The sequence below is a fragment of the Miscanthus floridulus genome, chromosome 17, assembly GCF_019320115.1.
Source record: "Miscanthus floridulus cultivar M001 chromosome 17, ASM1932011v1, whole genome shotgun sequence".
Classification (NCBI taxonomy): Eukaryota; Viridiplantae; Streptophyta; class Magnoliopsida; order Poales; family Poaceae; genus Miscanthus; species Miscanthus floridulus.
In genome coordinates, this window is record NC_089596.1 from 5,990,410 (window position 1) to 5,998,680 (window position 8,271).

Genomic DNA, 8,271 nt, shown 5'->3' on the forward strand with positions numbered 1-8,271 from the left:
TCTCTCCCAATCTCACAAAGATGTTGAATCTATGATGGAGATGAGTGGGAGGGCTTTGGCTAAGCTCACAAGGTTGCTATGTCAATGCAAATGGCCAAGAGAGTGAGCTTGAACCGGCCATAGGGCTTAAATAGAAGCCCTCACGAAATAGAGCCATTGTACCCCTTCACTGGGCACAACGCGGGGTGACCGGACGCTCCGGTCATATTGATCGGACGCTGGATCTCAGCGTCTAGTCACGCGATGCGTGCCACGTGTCCCCTCTCTTCAAATGTTGATCGCCCGATCTCAACGGTTAAGTGAAGACCGGACGCAACAGCTCAAAGTGATCGGACGCTGAACACCAGCGTCCGGTCGTTTCCAGTAAGCATCCATAGATGACTTTTCATGCTCGACCGGACTCTCCCAGCGTCCGGTCACATAGTTACTCCCCTGTGCACTGCCACGTCAGTAGGACCGGATGCACCCCTTTAGTGTCCGGTCACTCAGTGTCCCAGCGTCTGGTTAGAGACCGACGCCAGCAACTTCGCTGCTTCTACTGACCGGACGCGCCGGTCCTTCCGAGACCAGCGTCTGGGCACACACAGTGACCTCTGTCTTTTCTGTCTAGGGCGTCGGTGGCACCGTCAGACTGTCCGCACTCTACGGACGGACACTCCACCGGTGAAGTTTCCTACCCTTGCTCAAATATGCCAACCACCAAGTGTATCACCTTGTGCACATGTGTTAGCATATTTTCACAAACATTTTCAAGGGTGTTAGCACTCCACTAGATCCTAAATGCATATGCAATGAGTTAGAGCATCTAGTGGCACTTTGATAACCGCATTTTGATACGAGTTTCACCCCTCTTAATAGTACGGCTATTGATCCTAAATGTGATCACACTCGCTAAGTGTCTCGATCACCAAAATAAAAATGGTTCCTACCATTTATACCTTTGCCTTGAGACTTTTGTTTTTCTCTTTCTTCTTTTCAAGTCTAAGCACTTGATCATCACCATGGCATCACCATCATCATGTCATGATCTTCATTTGCTTCACCACTTGGAATGTGCTACCTATCTCATGATCACTTGATAAACTAGGTTAGCACTTAGGGTTTCATCAATTCACCAAAACCAAACTAGAGCTTTCAATCTCCCCCTTTTTGGTAATTGATGACAACCTTTACACAAAGATATGAATTGAAATTCAATTGAATCCATGTTGCTTGCCCAAGCATATTTACTATGTGCAAAAGAATATGGACAAGTTTCATGAACCCCAAATGGTAGTAATTGCTCCCCCTACATATGTGCTAAGAGTTTGGATTGTAGCTTACACATATGCTTAGATAGGAAATATAGGAGACAATGTCTACCAAATGATGCTAAGATATAAAAGATGGACCTTTGAAGCATGATACCAATTGGAGTGCACCAATATACCATCCTTAGCACCATGGTTAGCTCGATACCACTTGGAAACACTTGGAAATGAAATCAATAGATATCCTATGCATGCTAGTTTTTCATTTCATCATTCAAACCTACAATTAGCATACACCACACAAGCATGGATATTGAAATTTAAAACTTGTGCCATGCAAGCAAACATATGAAATGCACATTCAAATGCACCATACAAGTTCATGAGCTTGCTCCCCCTACTTGTGTGCTCAAAATTTTAATTGATCCCTTTCTTTTGTCATATCTCGCCCCCTATGTCAAATACTCCCCTATCACTTATATCTTTGTTTCTCTCCCCCCTTTGTCATCAATGACCACAAAGGTTTAAAGTGTAGATAGGTTGAGATTATCAATGTCAATCAATGGGGTGAGGATCATTTTTCCAAATTTGGTTCAATCAAAAAAAACTTGCCAAAGATATTTAACTCGGTTTGATCCAAGGATAAGCTTCTTCACACCTCCAAATAAGGATTATCTTGTACCATGTTAAGTTAAACACTTAGAGCTCATTTTCTAGATCAAACACTAGGTTTACAAGCCCATAAACATGTCATATGCTACCACTAGATCAAAAAAATAAGCATAGAAGCAATAGTGGTACCATACAATCATCAAATTCATTTGATTTTTATGAATGAGCGTATTAAATGTGAAAGATGTCTAGATGTACTAAACATGTCCTTAGCAAGGATGTATGCCATGCCAATCAACTTTTACCTTGGATTGCTCAAAGGAGAGGCAAGTCATATGAGTGGGGGTGCATCAACACATATTTGAGAAATCCAATATGTTCAACTCATTCCTTAGCTTGCAAAACCTTTTCTCATCCAATGGCTTGGTGAATATATCGGCTAAGTTGATCTTCGGTGCCTACACTCTCAATGCAAATGTCCCCTTTTTGTTGGTGATATCTTATGAAATGGTGGCGGACATCAATGTGCTTTGTTCTTGCATGTTGAACCGGATTGTTGGTTAACTTGATTGCACTCTCATTGTCACATAGCAATGGCACTTTCTTGAACTTGATTCCAAAGTCACTTCAAGGTGGCCTTCATCCAAAGTATTTGTGCACAACAACTATCGGTGGATATGTATTCGGCTTCGGCGGTTGATAATGCAACACTATTTTGCTTCTTTGATGACCATGAAACAAGTGATCTTCCCAACAATTGACATGTGCCCGAGGTGCTCTTCCTTTCAACCTTGCATCCCGCATAATCCGAGTCAGAGTAACCAACTAGCTCAAACTTTACTCCTTTGGGATACCACAAACCAACATTTGGTGTATGCTTCAAGTACCTCAATATTCTCTTTGTAGCCTTCAAATGACTTTCTCTTGGTGAGGCTTGAAATCTTGCACACATGCATACACTAAACATGACATCCGGCCTTGATGCGGTCACATAGAGTAGGCTTCCAATCATAGACCGATACAATTTTTGATCCACCATATTTCCACTTGCATCACTATCCAAGTTGCCATTTGTTCCCATTGGTGTGCTAATGACTTTACTATCACTCATGCCAAACTTCTTGATCATGTCCTTGATATACTTGCCTTGACTCACAAATGTACCATTCTTCAATTGCTTGATTTGAAGACCAAGGAAGTAACTTAACTCTCCAATCATGGACATCTCAAACTCATTAGCCATCATCTTTCCAAACTCATCACAAAAGTCTTGATTGGTTGATCCAAATATGATGTCATCAACATAGATTTGCAACACAAATAAATCTTTTCCAATCTTCTTGATGAAAAGAGTGGTGTCAACCTTGCCCATCATGAACCCTTTAGAGAGTAGGAAGTCCCTCAATCTCTCATACCATGCTCTAGGTGCTTGCTTCAAGCCATACAATGCCTTCTTCAACTTGTACACATGGTCGGGCTTCTTGTCATCTTCAAAACCAGGAGGTTGCTCAACATATACTTCTTCATTGATGTAACCATTGAGAAATGCACTCTTAACATCCATTTGATAGAGCTTGATGTTGTGGGCACAAGCATAGGCTAGCAAGATTCTAATTGCTTCCAATCTAGCAACCGGGGCATATGTTTCTCCAAAGTCAAGACCTTCAACTTGTGTATAGCCTTGTGCTACCAATCTTGCTTTGTTCCTTACTACTATCCCATCTTGATCTTGCTTGTTTCTAAAGACCCATTTGGTTCCAATCACATTGTGTCCCTTTGGTCTCTCTACTAATTCCCATACTTGATTTCTTGTGAAGTTATTCAATTCTTCATGCATAGCATTCACCCAATCAACATCCTTCAATGCTTCATCTATCTTCTTTGGTTCAATGGATGACACAAATGAGAAATGCTCACAAAATGAAGCCAATCTTGATCTAGTTTGCACACCTCTTGAAATATCACCAATGATAGTGTCCAATGGATGATCCCTTGCAATATTGGTTGGTTGGAGGATTGGAACTTGATTGCTTGCACTTGCTTGATCATTAGGGTTGAGATGATGTACTAGCCACTTGATCTTGTTCATTATCATGAGAGCCACTTGTACTAACTTGATTTGTATCATCTTGCACATTTGAGTTAGAGAGCACTTGCACTTGATCATCTTCATCATCATTCACTTGCCTAGGCCTCAATTCACCAACATCCATGTTCTTCATGGCATTTGAAAGTTGAATGCCTCTAACATCTTCCAAGTTCTCATTCTCTACTTGTGAACCCTTGGTTTCATCAAATTCAACATCATGAACTTCCTCAAGAGTACCACTATCCAAATTCCAAACTCTATATGCTTTGCTTGTAGTGGAATAACCAAGTAGGAATCATTCATCACATTTCTTGTCAAACTTGCCCAATCTAGTGCCTTTCTTCAAGATATAGCATTTGCAACCTAAAGACCCAAAAATATGCAATGTTGGGCTTTCTACCATTCAAGAGCTCATATGGTGTCTTCTCTTTCAATGGGTGACAATAGAGGCGGTTGCTACAATAGCAAGCCGTGTTGATAGCTTTGGCCCAAAAAGATTGACTCACATTGTACTCACTAAGCATAGACCTTGCCATATCAATGAGTGTTCTATTCTTCCTCTCAACAAGGCCATTTGATTGTGGAGTGTACTTGGCCTGAGAATTGATGTCTAATTCCAAATTCATCACACAACTCATCAATTCTAGTGTTCTTGAACTCACTACCATTGTCACTTCTAACTCTCTTGATGGTTGTTTCAAACTCATTGTGAATGCCCTTGACAAATGATTTGAATATTGCAAACACATCACTTTTGTCCACTAGAAAGAATACCCATGTGTATCTAGTATAATCATCCACTATCACAAAGCCATATTTATTTCCACCAATGCTAGTGTATTGTGTTGGCCCAAACAAGTCCATATGCAATAACTCAAATGCTTTACTAGTGCTCATCATGCTTTTCTTAGGATGGGTGTTTCCAACTTGTTTGCTGGCTTGACAAGAGCTACAAAGCTTATCCTTTTCAAACACAACATCTTTCAAGCCTCTAACCAAGTCATGCTTAACCAATCTATTCAATTGTTTCATTCCAACATGACCAAGCCTTCTATGCCATAACCAACCCATGCTAGACTTAGTGAACAAGCATGTAGATAATCTAGCTTCACTAGCATTGAAATCAACCAAGTATAGATTCTCATATCTAAAGCCTTTGAAGATCAAGTTAGAGCCATCTACACTTATGATCTCTACATCATCTACCCCAAATATGCATTTGAATCCAAGATCACACAATTGAGCCACGGATAGCAAGTTGAAGTTCAAGCTCTCTACTAGCAACACATTGGATATGCTCATGTCATTGGATATTGCAATCTTACCAAGCCCTTTGACCTTGCCTTTGCCATTATCACCAAATGTGATACTATCATAACCATCATTGCCATTGGTGCTGATTGAGTTGAACATTCTTGCATCACCGGTCATGTGTTGAGTGCACCCTACTATCAAGAACCCAATGCCTTCCTCTGGCTTTGTAATTGACCTACAAAAAAGATCAATTCTTTTTAGGTACCCAAACTTGCTTGGGTCCTTGAAGGTTAGTCACTAAGCTCTTTGGTACCCAAATAGCTTTCTTCTTTGAGCTCATCCATAGTTTACCAATGAACTTAGCCATTCACACCATTTGTACCCTAGTAAGCACATAGAAAGAATTAATCTTAATTGAGGATACATTAGCATTTTTGCTCTTGTTCTTGCACTCATGCTCTTTATGACCAACTTGCTTGCAACTAGTGCAAAACCGACCATTGTTCTTCACAAAACTAGTCTTGTGAGGAGCAAAGGCCGCCTTGCCTTTTTTAGGGGTATAGCCCAATCCCTCTTTGTAGAGAGAAGCTCTTTGGCTACCCAAGCACATAAGCAAGCGGTCCTCACCACCATAGGCCTTAGCCAAGGTGTGAGTGAGCTTGTTGACCTCCTTCTTGAGGTTCTCATTCTCAACTATTAGTGAGGCATCACAAGTGAGACCATCACTACTAGATGAGGTGGAAGTAGAAGTACTACAAGAAGGGTTAGTGGGAGCAACAATGATAGGCATAGATAATGATTCATCAATTATATCACAAGTTAAACCTACATTGCAAGTTTCAACATGCTTCTGTTTATTTTGCTCATCAAGCAAAGAGGAATGAGCCTTTTCAAGCTTTTTGTGAGCCTTGCCAAGCTTCTCATGGGCTTCCTCTAGCCTCTCATGAGATGCATTGAGCTCATCAAAGGCTTGCTTAAGGTCTTTTAGTTCCTTACGCAAGCTTTTGCATTCCCTTCTCTTGATGTCAAAGTGTTCTTTAGCATCTTCTAGCATGTCAAATAGTTCATCCTTAGTAGGTTCATCATTATCACTATCACTTTCATTTTCATTTTTATTATCATAGTTCCTCATCACTTCCATCATCATAAATTTGTACCTTAGTGGCCTTAGCCATGAAGCATGATGGAGTGTCGAAGAGAGAAGGCTTCTCATTGATTGCAATGCTTGCAAGTGCCTTCTTCTTGGTGGTCTTGTCATCATCACTATCATCATCATCATCATCATCACTTGAGGAAGCATCACTATCCCAAGTGACCACATATGAACCACCCTTCTTCTTGAAGGTCATCTTATCCTTCTTCTCTTTCTTTCCTTCTTGTCCTTCTTCTTGTTCTTCTTGTTGTCGTCATCATTGTTGCTATTGTATGGACATTGAGCAACAAGATGATCTTTGCTTCCACATTTGAAGCACCTTCTTGACTCTTCCTTGTTCTTGGATGAAGATTTCTTTCTTCTAGCACGGTATCCCTTTCTTCATCATGAACTTGCCAAATTTCTTGACAAAGTGAGCCATCTTCTCATCATCATCATCATCCCATGAACCATCATCTTCACTTGATGTTTCTTGCTTTGCCTTGCCCTTGGATGATGTGGCCTTGAATGCCATGCTCTTCTTCTTCTCATCCTTTTTCTCATCTTTCTTCTCCTTCTTTTCTTCCTTCTCATCATCATCTCTATAAGTATCATCGGTCATTATATATCCCAACACTTGGTTTGGTGTCATGGTGTCTAAACCACTCCTCACTAGAATAGTGACCAATGTGCCAAATCTTGAAGGCAAACATCTCAAGAACTTATGGGAGAAGTCCTTGTCCTTCACCTCTTCTCCAAGTGCCTTGAGATCATTGACAAGTACTTGAAGCCTATGTAACATCTCCGGCACACTCTCATCCTTCTTCATCTTGAAGCTTGCAAACTTCTCCTTGAGAATGTATGCCTTTGCACCCTTCACGGCTTGAGTGCCCTCAAATGATTCTTCCAACTTCTTCCAAGCCTCATGAGCCATCTTAATATTCTTGATTTGCTCAAATGTTCTCTCATCAGTTGCATCATGAATGACACTTAGAGCAATGTCATTGTTTTGGAGAAGCACTTCTTTGGCCGCGGTGGGATTCTCTGGATCATCAATCTCAATTTTGGTTTCGACCACCTTCCACACCTTTCTATTGATTGACTTGATATGTGTGGTCATCTTTGACTTCCAATAAGGATAATTTGTGCCATCAAATTAGGGTGGCTTCTTGGTGTTGTTGATTTGAGCTATTTTTACACCGAAGGTTGTTAAGCCTCAAATCACGGTGACCTCAGCTCCAATACCACTTGAAAGGTCCTAATGGCTAGAGGGGTGGTGAATAGCCTATTAAAAATTTCTACAACAACACTTAACAAACCGGTTAGACAATTATGATTCAAAGCAAGTGTTGCGCTAGCCTACTAAAAATGCAAGCCACCTACCACAATTCTAGTTTATATAGTTTCTATCCACAAAATAACTATGTCACTACACTAAGTTAGTGTGCTCTCAAAAGCTAACTAAAGAGCCACACTAACCAAACTAACAAGCTCTCACAACTAGCTACACTAAAGAGCTTGACAACTAGTTTGCGGTAATGTAAAGAGAGTGAGCAATTTGTTTATACCTTCGTGTCGAGGAAGGAGCCAATCAATCACAAGAATGAATACTAATGAAGACCAATCACCTCGGAATCAAATGATGAACACAATGATTTTTTACCAAGGTTCACTTGCTTGCCGGCAAGGTACTCCTCGTTGTGGCGATTCACTCACTTGGAGGTTCACGCGCTAATTGGCATCACACGCCAAACCCTCAATAGGGTGCCACACAACCAACACAAGATGAGGATCACATAAGCCACGAGCAATCCACTAGAGTACCTTTTGGCTCTCCACCGGGGAAAGGTCAAGAACCCCTTACAATCACCACGATCGGAGCCGGAGACAATCACCAACCTCCGCTCAACAATCCTCGCTGCTCCAAGCCATCT